This window comes from Monodelphis domestica, chromosome 2 (genome assembly GCF_027887165.1).
Source record: "Monodelphis domestica isolate mMonDom1 chromosome 2, mMonDom1.pri, whole genome shotgun sequence".
NCBI lineage: Eukaryota > Metazoa > Chordata > Mammalia > Didelphimorphia > Didelphidae > Monodelphis > Monodelphis domestica.
In genome coordinates this window covers 465,500,780-465,521,948 of record NC_077228.1, presented here as the reverse complement: position 1 = coordinate 465,521,948, position 21,169 = coordinate 465,500,780, and the positions used below count along the sequence as shown (strand labels likewise).

The window sequence follows — 21,169 nt, the reverse complement described above, 5'->3', positions numbered from 1 at the left end:
TTATCTTAGCCAGTACCATATTGTTTTGATGACCACTGCTTTATAGTATAGTTTGAGGTCTGGTACTACTAGGACACCTTCCTTCACATTTTTTTTCAATATTTCCCTTGGTATTCTTGATCATTTCTTCTTCCAAATGAACTTTGTTATAGTTTTTTTTTCTAAATTAGTAAAAAAGTTTCTTGGTACTTTGATGTGTATGGTACTAAATAGTAAATTAATTTGTGTAGGATTGTCATTCTTATTATGTTAGCTCATTCTACCCATGAGCAATTAATGTTTTTTTCAATTATTTAGATCTATTTTTAATTGGGTGGATAGTGTTTTGTATTTGTGTTCAAATAGTGTCTTTGTATGTCTTGGCAGATAGATTTCTAAGTATTTTATATTGTCTAGGGTGATTTTAAATGGAGTTTCTCTTACTAATTCTTGTTGCTGAGATGTGTTGGAAATATATAGAAATGCTGATGATTTGTGTGGGTTTATTTTGTAACCTGCAACTTTGCTAAAGTTGTTGATTATTTCCACTAGCTTTTTGGTTGAATCTCTAGGATTCTTTAAGTAGACCATCATGTGATCTGCAAAGAGTGATAACTTGGTCTCCTCCTTGCCTATTTTGATGCCTTCCATTTCTTTTTCTTCTCTAATTGCTACTGCTAGTATTTCTAGTATAATGTTAAATATTAGAGGTGATAATGGGCATCCTTATTTCACTTCTGATCTTATTGGGAAGTCTTCTAGTTTATCCCCATGGCAGATGTTGTTTGCTGAAGGTTTCAGATATATACTGTTTTTTATTTTTAGGAAAGACCCTTCTATTCCTATACTTTCTAGTGTTTTCAATAGGAATGAGTGTTGTATTTTGTCAAAGGCTTTTTCTCTATCTACTGAGATAATCATGTGATTTTTGTTGGTTTGCTTGTTGATATGGTCAATTATGTGCATGGTTTTCCTAATATTAAAGTATCCTTGCATTCCTGGTATGAATCCTACCTGGTCATGATGAATAATCCTCATGATTACTTGCTGGAGTATTTTTGCTGTATTCTATTTAAGATTTTTTCATCTATGTTCATTACGGAGATTTGTCTATAGATTTGTTTCTCTGTTTTTGATCTGCCTGGCTTTGGAATCAGTACCATATTTTTGTCATCAAAGAAATTTGGTAGAACTCCTGTGCTTATTTTGTCAAATAATTTGTACAATATTGGGATCAGTTGTTCATTGAATGTTTGAGAAAATTAACTTGTGAATCTAGAAAAACTTTTTTATATTACTAATTTTAATAAAATAAGAAAAACCTGAGTTTCCCTGGGCTGAAATTAATTAACTCCCCTGCTAGTGTTAATCTCCTCTGTCTCCAAGTTCCTTCTTGTTTGGGGGATTGGTCCTTATATAGACCAATGTTGTGCCCTGAAGTAGGGAGTGTGGGCCCTCCCTATCATGGTATTAGTCCAATTCAAAGTCAATCCCACACTAGGAAGTAGGGGGGCATGGTCCCTCCCCCAACACAGGATTAGTCCATTCAAGACAAATCCCATGTCAGGAAATAAGGGGGAGGGCATGTTGGGGGATGCAGTTTCCTTGTCCACAACATTTTAAAACCTACATTGGGAACACACAGGGAATAAGGAGAACTTTAAAATTAGGGAGAGGAAAAGGAGTGATTCAAAGAAAAAACTACTGGATTAGATTGGAAAAGATGGTACCATGGGTCCAAGTAGAGGATTAGCATTTGTCATGAAAAGCCCACCTTATATTCAGGTACTGCTGGTAAGAAGAATAGATTAGATTGGGAGGAGAGAAAACTTGAGTCAGAATGCATATATTTTTCAGTGAAATACAAGGTGAAGCCCTATCCTGAGAAGGAAGGAAGAGATGATGGTGGATGGGTTGGGTGGCTGTGATTTAAAAAGGTTTCAAAGGGCCATTGTAAAAAATTTGTTATTCAGTTGTTTTAAGTGTATCCAAAGATTCATGACCTCATATGGGATTTTCAGGGCAAAGTTAATGGAAAGGTTTGCCATTTTCTTCTTATTTTACAAATGAAGAACCGAGTCAAACAGGGTGACTTACCCAGGATCCCACAGGTAACTATGTGATGCTGTATTTGAACTCAGATCTTCCTGACAGAGTGGTTCTATCTACTGTGCTACATGTAAAGAATATCACAAAGAATGAATCAAGGATGGATACAGATATTTGTATGTAGCAATAAGAACATAGTTGATGTTGAGGTGGACCTAGTCAGCAAAGTTACTACTTCTTCCAGTAGAAGTTAGCAGTACTAGAGGAGTGGAGGTGGATGGATGGTGGGAATAATCCAGGACTGGAATTTGGAATGGATGATTAGCAAGAGGACACCGGGTCAAGTGATTTATGGGTCACACATAATGTTAAGTTATATTGTTTATCTGAAGCCTAACACTCTTTCATTATACTTACTTTTTCATCATTGGCTTTAAGATTCTAGTTTCATAAAGGGATTATGAAAGGTACAAAAATGATAAATATAATACATAAGAAGAAATAAAATATTCAACCAAAATGATCTAAGAATATTTGACCCATGAGATCTGACTTTGAGCTAGGGTTTGAGGTGAGGTTCTTATTTGAAAAAAGGTGCTAAAATTTAATATTTTATTATAAATCTATATAAATGGAAGGTAGGCTGTACAAATTGTTTCATGAAGCATCAACTTGTAATTATATTTTATTTGAATACTGATCTTCAATTAGAGCCTCAATTTTATTTTTGAGGGGAAGAGAAAAGTGGAATGGAAAATGGCTTCTCTTTTGTTTCATCAATCTTCCCTTTCTAATGACCAACCATGAACCAATTTATTCTTCCAGATGAGAAGCCCTGAATGAGGCAACAAATTTGTATCCCTTCATCCAATCATAGCAGGAAAGCTATTAGAAAGAAGTGCTTGTCCTTCACTGAAGCATGCATATCCTCTGCAGGGCTCCTGATCTCTGGCTGGAGAATCATTTCTATAGTAAGAAGTATTAAACATGAGAAATCTTTTGGACAAGATCTCTGGGGAAGGTCAGATCCACTCTTGCTACAGGTTAGAAAAAACTGAAACATTGTCTACTGTATTTAAATTGAGAGAGACTATAGTGAAGAAAATGTGGCTGATTAGCTCAACCTTTTTACAATGTGCTTATTATTTCTTATTATTCAAATTACTCATTTCAGTTAAGAAATCGCTATCTTAAACACACAGCATTAAGATTTGTTTTTGGTCAAATTTCTAATTCTATCATTTTACATTCATGTTATCATTTAAGAGGAACCCAGGTGCACATTTTGTATTGTAGGAGTTTTATCATGACCTCATCTTCTATTGTCTCTATTTTCTATTGTTCTATTTCTATAATAATGAATGACATTTGATTTTGCAAAAATTAAATAAACATTCATTAAGTGTCAATCTTATGAGCACATAAAAGATGGGTGAGTTTAGAGAAATAAAGTTCTAAGTTCAATTCCTACCTCTGATACTACCTATGTGACCCTGGGCAAGTCATTTACCATGTCAGTACTCTCAGACAATGTTCTGAGTCACAGAATGTTAGTAGCTCTGCCCTAGTAAATGGAGTTCCTTTGCTAGGGATTCACAATACTAACTGAATCACTGGTCTGAACCCCTGCCTTCAAATGCGAGGCATCATAATAAGTCAGGATGCATAGCTATAAAACAAAAGGAGTTTACTATGTATTGATGACAAACAGAAATAAGTGCAATGGGAAGAGTAGTGGATTTGGAGTCTTAGGTCCTGAATTCGAAGAGGCTTTGTCACTTGTATGCATTTGAACTCACCTGGGGTCTCTATTTAGCCATGTATAAAGTAATGATGTTCGACTAGATGACAACTATGACCCTTTCCAATTTTAAATTTGTGATGCTATGAAAAGGCAAGTGGTTATAAGAATTCCGATGATTAAAGATTTTCTATTTAAATCTATTAAACTTCATTTTTCATTAAATTTGTTATCATTTGTTCTAGCTTGTCTACATATTTGAGGCAGGAGTTTCTGCTGCCATGGAAAAAATATCCATGCCACCTAACTTTATGTCTTCGTAAATCTGATAAACATGGAAGAAGACTCTGGTTTTGCATATATTGAGTTTGAAAGTCCGACAGAACATCCATGTAGAGATAGTTCACAGAAAATTTTAGTTGAAAGTTACCAGAGATGTCAGCCAAAATTTATTCCAAGCCATATTTGAAAGAAAGATCCTATGATCTATTCAACAATGATCATTCAGTCTCTGCTCAAATACCTCAAATGAGGTAATCAAGGAGATGAAAAGTTCCCTAGAGTTCATGTAATTCCTCTCCCTTCATGTTTTATTGGTGAAGAAACTGAAGCAAACAGAGGATTAGGGCACCTAAACCACAGGTCACTCAATAAATGTGCCATACTTTCTTGGTTCTGTTTCTATATAATATCTAACCCAGACTGGGGATCCATCATGCTAGTTTGTCCTGCTACTATCAAGGACTGATCTTTTGTGAGTAAACTCCCTCAATTATCCTAATAAACTTCAGCAAAACCTATTAATAACTAAGTTTCCCATTTCTTCAGTATCTCAGTATTCCCTGGAGAGTATATCACCCTATAATTGGCATATCAGTGCAGAATTGTCTGCCCCAACCCCTACAAATCTCGTGTCCTTACACATCTGTAAATGTAGAACTAGAGGGGATCAGAGTCATAAGAGTTAAGGGAAGAGAGATCATGAAATGATGAAATGTTAAATCTGTAACAAGTTCAAAAAGGAAGAAGACCGAGAAAAAGCAATTAGATTTGGTAATTAAGGGTAATCCTCTAAGAACAATCTTGAAGAGAACAGTTTGGATTGAGTGATGGTGTTGGAAAGCAGATTCTAGGGATTTGAGGAGTGACTAATAGATAATTAGGAAGTGAAGACAAATTTAGACTTTTTCAAATGTTAGCAGAGAACTAGAGAAGGAATATAGAACAACACTATAGAGGGGTGGTAGCAACAAAGGAAGGAATTTGTTTTATTTTAAGTTAGGGAGACTTTCCTTTTAAATTTATTTTAATGGGGCAGCTAAATGACTCAGTGGATAGAGAACCAGGACTAAACAACAGATGTCCTAGGTTCAAATCTGACTTCAGACATATAGTAGCTGTGTGACCCTATGAAAGTCACAATCCAATTACCTAGCCCTTACCATCCTCTTCTTTGGAAATATTTTTTTGTGTTTACATTGCATTATTTTCTGAATATTTCTCTCTCTTCACCATCTAGTGAGCTATCTATTCTCCTTTATGTCTTAAGAGTGTTTGATATCTTTGTTGGGTACGAAAAAGTTCCTGTAGGTATCTTGATGAAATTATTGGCATCTAGACAATGCAGCCATTCTATTAGCGTTAAAGAATCAACATTCCCTTTTTTATCTTTAAAAAGGAAGAAACATTCATTAAAAAAGCTTCTATTTATTTTTTCATTCTTAACGTTGTTCATTCATTTTTTCAGTTGTATCTGACTCTTACTGACCTTATTTGGAGTTTTTTTTTGGTAGAGATACTGGAATACTTTGCTATTTCCTTCTCCAGATTATTCCATAGTTGAGGAAACTGAGGCAAACAGGTTAAGTGACTTGGCAAGAAGCTCATAGCCAGTAAGTAACTGAGATCACATTTGCACTCAGGAAGATGACTGCAGGACCGGCACTCTATCCCCTGTACCACTTAGCTGACTATTCATAATTTAAGAAATGACAAATAAAATGAGATTTTCCATATGCAAAGTTGATTAAAATAGGTTTATTCATGAAAGTTTCTATTATATACAATTTGCTTTTAATTCTATAATTAATTTAACATGTAACCTTGAAGTTAACATGTAACTTCTTTATTATTCTGTAATTTTCTTTGGCCTGCCTTATGTTCTTTTCTGTGTGTGTTTTTTATTGAAAATGTTTTTATTATGATTTTTCTATTTCTTTCTCTTTTTTGGCAACCCTACCTCTATTGTCTCTCCTCTTCCTGACTCCCTTCATCAAATTGAAAAAAAATTATAATATAATTATAGTATAATGTACATAGTCAAATGAAATAAAATTTCACATGAACTTCATCTGCAAATGTGAAGGATTAAAAAAAAAAGTTAAAAAGAAAAGGCTATAAACTTCTCCTTCTAGTCATTATTCTTCAAGATTACCAGAAATCTGAGAAGACTCAGAGAGGAAATGAGTCAGGAGATACAGAAGTTACCACCAAAATAGACCAGAATAGCAGTAGCACCAAGAACACTCATGTTCATTCCACACCAGAAAAGTAACTAAACCATCATCAAAACAACATAAAGTTTAGGTATACCATGCCTTTACTTCCATCTTAGCCAGGGACCAAAAGGTATTATTAGCAAATTAAGGCTAGATATAGTCCTAAGGAGTGAGAGCCCTAGAGACAGAGAAGGGAGCCAGCTATAAATGTAGCTCTCCATACTTGAAAGGGAATTTTTCATCACCTGGATAAGAGATAGGCTTCTTTTCCTTTTCTGAATATACTCTTGTGTCTTCTTGCAATAGTTATTAGCATGGTAGAAGACACTGTCACAGCAGAGCACCAACTCAGTCTAACTGTGAAGTCAAGAAGAGTTGGGAAAAGGATTAGTTCCGGTAGTGACTTGCGTGTCCAGCACAGCTATTCCCTTGGTGAAAAAACAAGACACTAGAGCTCTGAATTGTGGGGCATTTGAGCTACCTTGGCTCTGTGCTTTTCTGATGACTATTCTTTTTACTGATTCTCCAGAGTAATTGTAGGAAGGATATACTTTACTCTAGTTTATGCAATAGCATTTCTGTAAATACCTTTGATTTAAGGTATTTGTGTCCTCTACCTAACTGTTAAAGGTAAACATATTGCTAGTATCTATGGAATTATAGTTTAAAAAGTGTGGAACGAGAGTATCCTTATCAAAACTATCCCTTAGGGAACCCAAACTATTACTAGTATTTGCTGAATAACTCAGAAAGGAGACGACACTGTGAGGTTACTTTGGGATCTATTTGAGTACTAAATGAATTTTCAAGGATTCAACAGAGAAAAATTGGCATTTTTATTTTGCTTTGTTTTCAGACTATAATTAGGCAGTTTTCTTATGCTTCCTTTATGTCAGATCATTTTCTTTGAGGCAGTTTTGCCTAGTTAAATGCTTATGTCCCAATGTCTTCCCATTTGATGACTGAATGGATCCTTATAGACATTGCCTCTTTAGAGTACTAAGGTCTAATGACTCACTTAGAACACACTATACAAGATCATTCATGAACTTAAAAAACAAACAAAAATATTTTTGAGCAGATCTACATTGCTCTAAATATTGTGGTATCAATTTGGACAGATTTTATCGTATCTTGATTGGTTTGCTAGGTGATCTAGACACCCCAAACAATTAACCTCAAGTCCTTTATTCTTTTTTTTGAAAGTATAAAGAAATAAATTAAATAATTTAAAAGGAAAATAACAGACAAGAAGATATTAAGAACTTAGAGTATAAAGAATTATCTGTGCTTTGTTAATCCTGTATGAGAGATGAAAGTGTTTTAATTCAAAGATACTTTATTCTTTCCAATTACATGTAATGATTTTCAAAATATCTTTTCTATAATTACAAGATCTAAATTGTCTCTCACCCCCTCTTACTCCTCCCTCTTGGAGATGGTAAGCAATTTGATATGAATTATATATATATATATATATATATATAATCATGCAAACACACTTCAATATAGGTCATTGTTATAAGAGAATACACATATAAAACAAAATGAAACAATAAATAAACTAATGTGAAATATAGTATGCTTTGACCTGCATCTGATTCCAGCAGTTCTTTCTCTGGAGGTAGATAGAATTCTTTGTCATAAGACCTTCAGAATTGTCCCAGGTCATCGTATTGCTGAGAGTAGCTAGTTCTTTCACAGTTGTTCATTGTTGTTATGAGTACAATGGTCTCCTGCTTCTGCTTATTTCACCCTGCATCAGTTAATGTAGATTTTCTCAGCTTTTTTTTTTTCTGAAATCATCCTGCAATAGAATTCCATCACCAACATTTACCACAATTTGTTCAGCTATTCCCCAACTGATGATGGGCATTCCTTCAATTTCCAATTCTTTGCCACCATAAAAATAACTCAAAAGTATTCTTGTACAATTATGTCCTTTCCCTTTTTAAATTCTCTCCTTGGAATACAAGCTTAGTAGTGGCTTTTCAATATCAAACGGTATGCTCAATTTTGTAACCCTTTCAGCATAGTTCCAAAATGCCCTCCAAAATGGTTGGATAAGTTCACAACACAATGCATTGGTATCCCAATTTTGCCACATGGCCTCCAGTATTTATCACTTTCATTTACTGTCATATTATCCAATCTGTCAGGTGTGAGGTGGTAACTCAGAGTTGTTTTATTGTGCATTTCTCTAATCAAGAGGGATTTAGAACATTTTTCTAAAATGGGTAACTTTGATTTCTTCATCTGTATATTGCTTGTTTATATCCTTGTTTATATCCTTTGACCATTTGTCAATTGGGGAATAACTTATAATCTTATAAATTTGACTAGTTCTCTATAGTTTAAGAGATTAGATAGACCTTTATCAGAGAAATGTGTTATAATTTGTTATGATTTTCCTTCTAGTCTTTACTATATTGGTTTTGTTTATACAAAAGCTTTTTAATTTCATAAAATCAAGAATTTTTCATTTTATATCTTATAATGTTCTCTATCTCTTGTTTGATCATAAATTCTTCCTTTCTCTACAGACCTGACAGGTAAGCTACTCTATTATCCCCAAATTTAATACACTTTATATCTAAATCATATACCTATTTTACCTTATCTGTGTATAAGGTTGTGTGATTTGATCTATATTTAGTTTCTGACACACTGTTTTCCAATTTTCCAAACAGTTTTTGTAGTGAGTTCTTTCTTATTCCTAAAGCTGAAATCTTTATCAAACATTAATTTCCTAATGTTATTTGCCCAGTATATTGTGTCTTTTCCACTTTTCCACTGATCCACCATTCTATTTCTTAGCCAGTACTAGGCTATTATGAGGATTATTGCTTTATAGTAGTTTGAAATCTGGTGCTCCTTCCTATTTTGTTCATTAATTCCTTTAATGTTCTTGTTTTGTTTAAAATGGATTTTATTATTTTTCTAGTTCTATAAATTGATTATTTGGTAGTTTGATTTGATATGGCACTGAATAAATAAATGAGTTTAGTTTGAATTGTCATTTTATTATATTAGCTCAGTATATCCATGATCAATTAATATTTTCCCACTTGTTTAAATCTGATTTTATTTCTATGAAAAGTGTTTTATAATTGTGTTCATATAATTCCTTTGTCTTGGAAAGTAGATTCCCAGGTATTTTATGTTGTCTAGTGTTATTTTAAATTGAATTTATCTTTCTATCTCTTGGTGCTGGATTTTCTTGGTAATATAAAGAAAAACTGATGATTTATGTAGTTTATTTTGATTCTCTAGGGTTATCTTAGTATGCCATCATATCATTTGTAAAAAGTGGTAATTCAGTTTTCTAATTGACTACTTTTACTCCTTCAATTTCTCTTTCTTTTCTTATTACTAAAGGCAGTATTTCTAATACAGTATTAAATAATAGTGATATTGGCCATCATTGCTTCACTCTTGATCTTATCAAAAAGGCTTCTAAATTATCCCCATTGACATTTGGTGATAATTTTAGATAGATACTGCTTATCATTATAAGAAATGGTCCAAATAGTCCTATACTTGTTAGTGTTGTTTTTTTTTTAAAGTTGGTCAATTTCAAACATTATTCCTTGGTTACCAAAATCATATTCTATTCCTCCTTCCCCTCCACCCAGCACCTCATAGCTGACGCCCAATTCCACTGGGTATTACAGATGTCCTTGACCAGAATCCATTTCCATGTTGTTGTTGCTTGCACAAGGATGTTCATTTAGAGTCTACATCCCCAACCATATCCCCTGGACCCAGGTAATCAACCAGTGGTTACATTTCTGTGTTTCTATTCCCACAGTTTTTCCTCTGAATGTGGATAGTGTTCTTCCTCATAGATTCCTCCAAGGTGTTCAGGAACACTCCATTGCCACTAATGGAGAAGTCCATTACATTCGATTGTACCACAGTGTATCAGTCTCTGTATACAATGTTCTCTTGGTTCTGCCCCTTTCGCTCTGCATCACTTCCTGGAGGTTGTTCCAGTTCCCATGGAATTCCTCCAGTTTATTACTCCTTTGAGCACAATAGTATTCCATTACTAACATATATAACAATTTGCTCCATCATTCCCCGATTGAAGGGCATTCCCTTATTTTCCAATTTTTTGCCACCACAAAGAGCACAGCTATGAATATTCTTGTACATGTGTTTTTCCTTATTATCTCTTTGGGGTACAAACCCAGCAGAGCTATGGCTGGATCAAATGGCAGAGAGTCTATTAGTGCCTTTTGGGCATAGTTCCAAATTGCCCTTCATAATGGTTGGATCAATCCAAAATTCCAAATGAATTAATGTCCCCACTTTGCTACATCCCCTCCAGCATTTTTACATTCCATTGCTTTCATGTTAGGCAATCTGCTAGGTTTGAGGTGGTACATCAGAGTTGTTTTGATTTTCATTTTTCTTATTATAAGAGATTTAGAGCACTTTTCCATGTGCTTATTAATAATTTTTATTTCTTTGACTGAAAATTGCCTATTCATATCCCTTGCCCAATTATCTATTGGTGAATGGCTGGATTTTTTGTCCAATTGGTTCAGCTCCTTGTAAATTTGAGTAATTAGACCTTTGTCAGAGGTTTTTGTTATGAAGATTGTTTCCCAATTTGTTGCTTCCCTTCTAATTTTGGTTACATTGATATTGTTTGTACAAAAATTTCTAATTTGATGTAATCAAAATTATTTATTTTACATTTTGTGACACTTTCTATGTCTTGCTTGGTTTTAAAATCTTTCCTTTCCCAAAGGTCTGACATGAATACTATTCTGTGTTCATATAATTTACTTATAGTTTCCTTCTTTATGTTCAAGTCATTCACCCATTCTGAATTTATCTCAGTGTAGGATGAGAGATGTTGATCCAAATCTAGTCTCTCCTACACTGTCTTCCTATTTTCCAAGCAGTTTTTATCAAATAATGGACTTTTGTCCGAAAAGCTGGGATCTTTGGACTTGCCATAGACTGTCTTGCTGAGATCATTTACCCCAAGTCTGTTCCACTGATCCTCTTTTCTGTCTTAGCCAATACTATATTATTTTGATGACCACTGCTTTACATTATAGTTTGAGATCTGGTTCTGCAAGGCCACCTTCCTTTGTATTTTTTTCATTATTTCCCTGGATATCCTTGATCTTTTGTTCTTCAAAATGAACTTTGTTATAATTTTTCTAAATCAGTAAAAAAGTTTTTTGGTAGTTCGATGGGTATGGCACTAAATAAGTAAATAAATTTGGGTAGGAGTGTCATTTTTATTATGTTAGCTCATCCTACCCATGAGCAATTAATGTTTTTGCAATTGTTTAGATGTATTTTTAGTTGTGTTTTGTAGTTGTGTTCATATAGTTCCTGTGTTTGTCTCAGAAGATAGATTCTTAAGTATTTTATATTGTATTGGTTAATTTTAAATGGAATTTCTCTTTCTAATTCTTGCTGGTGAGATGTGTTGGAGATATAGAGAAATTCTGAGCACAGAAACTGAGCACCCCCTGGAGGAAGGTACCAAGAAAAGCCACAAAGGACTGAGGAGAATCCAGAGCCTGCTCATTAACTCCATACACAAAAAACCTGCCCAGCAGATTATGATTTCTGACTAAAGAAGGAACTGAAAACATCCAGAAAAAATGGCTAACTGTGCACAGGAGCCTCAAAATCCCACCAGGAAATCAAAAAAGAAAGCTTTCACCCTCAAAAAATTTAATGGAGGAAAAACCAAAGCTACAGAGGAAATACTGGACAAAACTCAAACAAAGGCAAAACCAAAAAAAAAAAAATTAAAATTGTCCACAAGCCCTGGAAGACTCTCAAATGGAGCTTATCATCAGAAAGATAGAAGCCCTCTGGAAAGAGAAGTGGGAAATAGATCAAATAGAAAAGCAACAAATTATATTAGAGAACCAAAAAAATTACCGCTGAATGCCAAAAGATTAAAGCAAAAAACCTGGCCTGAAGGGCCAAAATTGAGCAACTGGAAACCAATCACCTTGCAGAACAGCAAGAATTAATAAAGCAAAGTCAAAGGACTGATACAATAGAAAAAAGCGTAAAATATCTTACTGACAAGGTGACAGATCAAGAAAACAGGAAGGAGAGACAATTTGAGAATCATTGGTCTACCTGAAAAGTCAAGGGTAAACAGGAACCTTGACAACATGAGATCATTCAAGAAAACTGCCCTGAAATTCTTGAACAAGGGGGAAAAATTAACATTGAAAGAATTTGTAGAACACTCTCTACACTAAACCCCCAAAAAACAACTCCCAGAAATGTAATTGCCAAATTCCAGCAGTTTCAAGTCAAGGAGAGAATCGTGTAAAAATCCAAAAAGAAACAATTCAGATACAAAGGAGCTCCAATCAGGATCACAAAAGACCTTGCAGCTTCCACACTGAAGGACCACAAGGCCTGGAACATGATATTCAGCAAAAGAACTTGGTCTTCAACCAAGAATCACCTATCCATCAAAACTGACTATATACTTCCAGGGGAAAGTATGGACATTCAACAAAATAGAAGATTTCCAAGTATTTGTAAGGAAAAGACCAGAACTAAGTGGAAAGTTTGACATCCAAACACAAAGATCAAGAGAAACATGAAAAGGTAATTATGAAAGAAAGGGAAAAGGAGAAAATGCTTCTTTTGTTCTCATTTTTATTATTTTATTCAAACTCTCTTCCTTAAGGGCTATGATTAGGTCAAACTATATATATTAATTTATGGGGAAAATGTAATTTGTAACTCTCAAAAATGTTTTCATTATTATTTTATTAAATAGAAGAATCATTCATAAGAAAAGATTGGGGCATTAAAGGCTATAAAATGAAAAGGGGGGAAAGGATGAGGGGGGATCAATGGTACTAAGAGATATTTTAAGAAATAAAATAAATAGAATAATTGTTGTCACACAACGACACACATGGAAAGTGGAGGGGGAAATACTATTATAAGAGGGAGAGGAAGAGAGTGCAAATAGGTGATACCTGAATATTACTCTCAGTGAAATCAATTCTGAGAGGAAAGAACATCTAGACCCATTGGGATCTTAAAGTCTTTCTCTTCTACAGGGTAAGGAAGAAGGGGAAACAAAGGGGGTGGAGAGAGGGAACTCAAAAATAAAAAAGGGGAGGGAAGAAGGAGGGGGGTACTTAACAGACCCTAAACAACAAGAAGGAAACAAAAAGGAAGGGAACAGAAAGGGAAGCATATCAAGGGAAGGGAATAGGGGGACTGACTAAAAGTAAACCACTGGACTAAAAGGACATAGCACAAGAAAAAAGGTCAGAACTAGGAGAGGATAACAAAATGCTAGGGAATTCAAAAGAGACAATCTTAACTTTGAATGTGAATGGGATGAACTCACCCATAAAATGTAGACAAATAGGAGATTGGATTAGAATCCAGAATCCTACCATATGTTGTCTACAAGAGACACACATGAGGTGAATATATACTCAAAGGTCAGAATTAAAGGGTGGAGAAAGACCTATTGGGCCTCAACTGATAGAAAGAAGGCAGTAGTTGCAATCATGATATCTGACAAAGCCAAAGTAAAAATAGTCCTGATTAAAAGGAACAGTGAAGGTAAATACATCCTGATAAAAGGGAGAATAGATAATGAGGAAATATCATTAATCAACATGTATGCACCAAATGGTATAGCACCAAAATTTCTAATGGAGAAACTAGTAGAATTGAAGGACAAAATAGATAGTAAAACCATACTAGAGGGAGACACGAACCTACCACTATCAAATTTAGATAAATCAAATAAAAAAACAAATAAGGAAGAGATAAAAGTGGTGAATTAATTTTTAGAAAAAATAGAATTAGTAGATATATGGAAAAATAAATAAGAACAAAAAAGGATTATACCTTCTTTTCAGAAGCACATGGCATATTCACAAAGATTGACCATATACTAGGTCATAAAGACATGGCATACAACTACAAAAAAAGCAGAGATAATTGATGCAACCTTTTCAGATCATAAGGCAATAAAAATAACAATCAGTAAGGGTTCAAGGAGAATTAAGTAAAAAACTAATTGGAAATTAAATAATATGATTCTCCAAAATCAACTAATCAAAGAAGAAATCATAGAAACAAATAATAATTTCTTTGAAGAAAATGACAATGATGAGACATCCTTTCAAACTCTATGGGATACAGCCAAAGCAGTACTCAGGAGAAAATTTATATCCTTGAGTTAATATATTAACAAATTAGGGAGGACAGAGTTCAATGAATTAGATACACAAATCAAAAAAATTGAAAGCGAAGAAATTAAAAATCCCCAGAAGAAAACCAAATTAGAGATCCTAAAAATTAAGGGAGAAATTAATAAAATTGAAAATGATAGAACTATTGAACTAATAAATTAGACTAGAAGCTGGTATTTTGAAAGAAAAAAACAACCAAAATAGACAAAATATTGGTCAATCTAATAAAAAAGAGGAAAGAAGAAAATCAAATTAATAGTATTAGAGATGGAAAGGGAGAATTCATCTCCAATGAAGAAGAAATTAAGGCAATCATTAAAAACTATTTTGCTCAACTATATGACAATAAATATGCCAATCTAGGTGATATGGATGAATTTTTACAAATATATAAATTGTCTAGATTATTATTAGAAGAAATTGAATTCTTTAACAATCACATATCAGAAAAAAATATTGAACAGGCCATCAAAGAACTCCCTAAGAAAAAATCCTCAGGGTCTGATGGATTCACAAGTGAATTCTATCAAACATTTCAAGAACAGCTAACCCCAGTACTATACAAACTATTTGACATAATAAGCAAAGAGGGAGTTCTACCAAATTCCTTTCATGACACAAACATGGTACTGATCCCAAAGCCAGGCAGGCCAAAAACAGAGAAAGAAAACTACAGACCAATCTCCTTAATGAACATAGATGCAAAAATCTTAAACAGGATATTAGCAAAAGGACGCCAGCAAGTCATCACAGGGGTTATTCACTTTGATCAGGTAGGATATATACCAGGAATGCAAGGATGGAAAACCATTCTCATAATTGACCATATCAACAAGCAAACCAACAAAAATCACATGATTATCTCAATAAACGCAGAAAAGGCCTTTGACAAAATACAACCCCTATTCCTATTGAAAAGACTAGAAAAGTATAGGAATAGAAGGATCCTTCCTAAAAATAATAAAAAGTATCTATCTAAAACCATCAGCTAACATCATCTCCAATGGGGATAAACTAGATTCATTCCCAATAAGATCAAGAGTGAAATAAGGATGCCCCTTATCACCTTTATTATTGAACATTGTTCTAGAAACACTAACAGTAGCAATTAGAGAAGAAAAAGAAATTGAGGGCATTAAAATTGGCAATGAGGAGACCAAGCTATCACTCTTTGCGTATGACATGATGGCCTACTTAACAAATCCTAGAGAATCAACCAAAAAGCTAGTGGAAATTATCAACAATTTTAGCAAAAGTTGCAGGATACAAAATAAACCCACACAAGTCATTAGCATTTCTATATATCTTTAACACATCTCAGCAGCAGGAATTAGAAAAAGAAATTCCATTCAAAATCACCTTAGACAGTATAAAATACTTAGGAATCTATCTCCTGAGACAAACACAGGAACTATATGAACACAACTACAAAACACTCTCCACACAACTGAAACTAGATTTGAGTAATTGGAAAAACATTAACTGATCATGGGTAGGATGAGCAAATATAATAAAAATGACCATCCTACCCAAACTTATCTATCTACCTAGTGCCATACCCATTGAACTTCCAAAAACCTTTTTTACTAAACTAGAAAAAAACATAACAAAGTTCATTTGGAAGAACAAAAGATAAAGGATATCCAGGGAAATAATGAAAAATAAAATGCAAAGCAAGGTGGCCTTGCAGTCCCAGATCTCAAACTATATTATAAAGCAGTGGTCATCAAAACAATTTGGTACTGGCTAAGAGACAGAAAGGAGGATCAGTGGAATAGACTTGGGTTAGTGACCTCAGCAAGACAGTCTATGACAAACCCAAAGACCCCAGTTTTGGGGACAAAAATTCACTAATAAAAACTGATGGGAAAACTGGAAGACAGTGTGGGAAAGATTACGTTTGCATCAACACCTCACACCCTCCACCAAGATAAACTCAGAATGGGTGAATGACTTGAATATAAAGAAGGAAACTATAAATAAATTAGGTGAACACAGAATAGTATACATGTTGGAAATTTTGGAAGGGAAATATTTTAAAACCAAGCAAGACTTAGAAAGAGTCACAAAATGTAAAATAAATAATTTTGATTACATCAAATTAAAATGGTTTTGTACAAACAAAATCAATGTAACTAAAGTCAGAAGGGAAGCAACAAATTGGGAAACAATCTTCATAACAAAAACCTCTGACAAAGGTCTAATTACTCAAATTCATAAATTGCTAAACCAGTTGTACAAAAAATCAAAAAAATATTCTCCAATTGAAAAATGGGCAAGGGACATGAATAGGCGGTTTTCAGTTAAAGAAATCACAATTATTAATAAGCACATGAAAAAGTGTTCTAAATCTCTGATAATCAGAGAGATGCAAATCAGAACAACTCTGAGGTATCACCTCACACCTAGAAGATTGGCTAACATGATAGCAAAGGAAAGTAATGAATGCTGGAGGGAATGTGGCAAAGTTGGGACATTAATGCATTGCTGGTGGAGTTGTGAATTGATCCAACTATTCTCTAGGGCGATTTCTAACTATGCCCAAAGGACATGAAAAGATTGTCTGCCATTTGCCCATAGCTCTGCTGGGTTTTTACCCCAAAGAGATAAAAAGGAAAAAGACATGTACAAAAATATTCATAGCTGTGCTCTTTGTGATGCAAAAACCTGGAAAATGAGGGGATGCCCTTTGATAGGGAAATGGATGAACAAATTGTGGTATCTGTTGGTGATGGAATACTATTGTGCTCAAAGGAATAATAAAATGGAGGAATTCCATGGGGATTGGAACAACCTCCAGGAAGTGATGCAGAGGGAAAGGAGCAGAACCAGGAAAACATTGTACACAGAGACTGATACACTGTGGTACAATAGAACATAATGAATTTCCCCATTAGGGTCAATTCAATGTCACTGAACAACCTGCAGGGATCTATGAGAAAAAATAAAACACTATCCACAAGCAAAGGACAAACCATGGGAACAAAAACACCAAACAAAGGCAACTGCTTGACTACAGGGGCTGAGAGGATATGATCCGGAATGGAGATTCTAAATGAACATCCTAGCACAAATACCAACAACATGGAAATGGGTTCAGATCAAGGACACATGATACCCTTTGGAATCGTGCATCGGCTATGGGAGGGGTGGCATGAGGCGAGGGAGGAAAAGAAAATTATTTTTGTATTCAATGAATAATGTTCGAAATTGACTAAATAAAAATAATGTTTAAAATTTTAAAAATTATCTTTCTTTTCTTACCTTTTTATATTTCTCTTGAGTCTTGTATTTGGATATCAGATTATCTGTTTAGGTCTAGTCTTTTTATCATGAATGCTTGGTAGTCTTCTCTTTTATTAAATGACCATCCCCCCACCGTCCCCCCAAAAAATAATATACTTAATTTTTCTGGGGAGGTGATAGGGGTTGTAAACATAGTATTTTTGCATTCTGGAATATCATCGTCCAAGACTTCTAAAATTTTAATGTCAAGATTTCTAGGTCCCATGTAATCCTTACTGTAGCTCCATGATATTTGAATTCTTTCTTTATTGGCTGCATGCATTACTTTCTCCATGACTTGGGGACACTGTGATTTAACCATAATATTCTTGGTAATTATCTTTGGGGGCTTTATTTCATGAGGTGTGGATTCTTTAAATCTGTATTTTGTTTTCTTCTTTAACAATAGCAAGGCAATTTATTTTGATAATTTCTTATCATATAATGTATAGGCCTATTTTTTTTTCCTCGCTCATGGCTTTCATATACTCCAACAATTCTTAAATTGTCTTTAATGGATCTATTTTCTAGGTGTGTTGTTTTTTCAATGTGCTATTTCATGTTTTCTTATTTTTTTCATTCTTTTTATTTTATCTTATTGCTTCTTAACATCTCATAAAGTGATTAGTTTCTAGTTGTCCAATTCTGCAATTCTAAATATTAAGAAATTATTTTCTTCTGTGAACTTTTGGCTTCTTTTTCCATTTGCCCAATTTTTCTTTTCAAGCTGCTGTTTTCTTCTTTCATTGCTTTCATTTTATTCCCCATTTTATCTCTGCCTCTCTTTATTGAGTTTTGAAATTCTTTTTTGAACTCTTCCAGAGCTTATGGCCAATTCCTATGTTCATTTGAAGCTTTGTTTGCACTTGCTTTGCTTTCACTATCTCTTTCTGAGTCTGTGCCTTGCTCTACTTTTTTCTCCACCAATATTTTCTATGTTTAGGTGGTGTTCTTATGTTTGCTCATTTTCCCAGCTTTTTTCTTGAGCTTGACTTTTATCACAAAGCTGGACTTTGTTCTCAAAGTAGAGGAAACATTCCTTTAAACTTTATTTCTTTTCTGGCTCTTGCCCTAAGTTCTAGTTCTGAGTTTCTTCAAGTTTCATTTCTTCCAAAGTGGTATGATAGCCTATTGACTGGGAGCTCCAAAAGTCCCCTCTCACTGCTGATTCAGTCATCCCCTGAGACTGCTGAAGTCATGTAGAACTCAAAGCACTGTGAATTGCCATGTGCTGGGGCTCAAAATCTAGCCCCAGGCTTGTGAAGGGGCTCTGGGCTTTACTCTGGCTTTGATAAGGTCAAAGACACCTTGACCTGGAGTTTGTAATTTTACCTTGAGTTTGAATAGTGGCTCTGGCTTTCCTTCTGGGCTTTCACCAACTGGGTGTGCTATTGATTGCATTGTATTTGAGTTCAGGTTCTCACTTCAGGCTTATGCTGGGGCTGTCAGCCTCACTCTGGACTTACACAGAGCAGATATTTAGTGGACTAGCTTGTATTGGGATTCAAGACCACACTACAGGCTTGGGAAAGAACTCTGGGCTTCTCTTTGGGCTTACACCAATTAGGAACCGTGCCTACTGCCTTATCCTTGGGATTGGAGACTTGATTTGACTTTGGCAGGGGATCAGGAACTCCTTCATAGCCTGCCCCATCCAGGCACACCAGAGACTGCCCTGCACTAAGTTTTGGGGTCTCATTGTAAGCTTGATCTAGGGCTTGGAACATTAAGGGATATGTGTGAGGTTGCACTGTTATTGGCTTAGTCAGAGTATCAGAGTCTTGATGTTGGCTTGGGCCAAGGTTCAGGACCTTGAATTGTAAATATGGAGCAGGTGGACTCTTGGTTTTGGCTTTTGCCAATACTCCTTTGTAGAATCTTGCTCTCTTCCTCATACCAGTGAACCAGACCCTCTCTAACCACTTTTCAACTATTTTCTGTAGTAAAGTTGCTTCACTTTGTTCCCTCGTTGGTTCTTTCACTCCATTTTTTGTTTTGAGGCATTATTTAAGCTTGGTTGGAGAGGATTCAAGTGGTTCTATCTTTTCTGGCTTCTACTCTACCTTCTTGGAGTGAGAATGAAAATTTTCAATAAAATTTGATGATATTAATGAGTTGTTAACCACGGCATACTGAGAGAATTGGCCATACTCCTAATAATTTTTACAGATAATATCACAATTCCTAAATAAATAGTCAATTATTTGTCAAGAATTCAGTTCTGAGAAACTTGAACTGAAGCAATAGCGAAAGAAAGCCTCCTCTGGAAGAGGAACCTATTTCCTTTACTCTTGTGAGGGGGTTTCTACCCTCTACTCTCTTCTTACAATCAGCCAGGATGCCTTACAGTGGATCTAGTTGACCAAAAGAGAAAAGAAGAGCATCAGAGTCCTCCACATCAATAGAGTTATGAGTTGACTAAACCAATGTGTTCCCTACATGTGTGTTTCTCTAATAGTTATTTATGTGTGTGTACCCACTACCCCCACTGTTGATATCTATATTTGTTGGAAAGTGTCTTCCATTTCTTCATAAGAAATGTTTTGTTATATTGTCATCTGAATTAATTCCTTTTGCTTTGAGTCAATTGTGCCTGTTTGCTGACTTTTAAATGTAAATGATGCAATGGGGGCTCATGAGCTACAGTTTAGGAATGCAGACCCAGGGAGTTCTTTTAACCTGTGGTTAGCCATACCCAACACCTGGAAGTCTCAATCTGTGAGTGAACATTGTGCTAGGGGAGTCCCACAGAGGATGTTACCCTTGAAAAATAATGTAAAAAAGAAAGAGTAACAGAATAATTAAGCAAAACTAATGCCTAAGTATGTTGGGGGAATGGGAGAATGAGGAAGAAGAGTAAGGCAAAAAAGAGTGAGGATGAGGAGGAAGGGCAGAGGGACAGAGACAAAGGGTGAAAATAGAAAGACAGACATAGAGACAGCATGAGAGACAGAGGGGGGGAAAGATAGAGGGAAACAAAACTAGAAATAGACAGCCAAAAAGAATGATGGAGTGACATTTAGAAGAGACAGAAGAAAAACATATTGAGTCAGAACTGAATTTGTTTTCTCTTTTTATTCTATAAAATAAGCTCAAAAATACGTATACTGGAAGAAGAATTGTACCACTCAAATATATCTAATTGTAAAAAAAAATTAAAATAAGTGTACTATGAGATTATCTATCTGAATATTGTATGTAATGCAAGGAAGTTGTCATGACTTGTATTCACTTTCCAAGATTTGCAAATCATTGCAAAATTTCCAGAAGAAATTTATTTTAAAATCAGATGATTATCTGCTTGAGGGAAGACATGGGAAATTTCTCATTGAAGTAGGATTTCATTTTAATACATAAAGTAAAATTCTCTAACAAAACCATGTGGAATA

General features: G+C 34.6%; 1 pseudogene; it reads right to left on the bottom strand.

Moving 5' to 3' along the window:
* LOC130456957 (solute carrier family 25 member 16-like) overlaps positions 1-19,675 on the bottom strand; it is a 49,267-nt pseudogene extending 29,592 nt beyond the window's left edge.
* Positions 19,676-21,169: the final 1,494 nt, after the last annotated feature.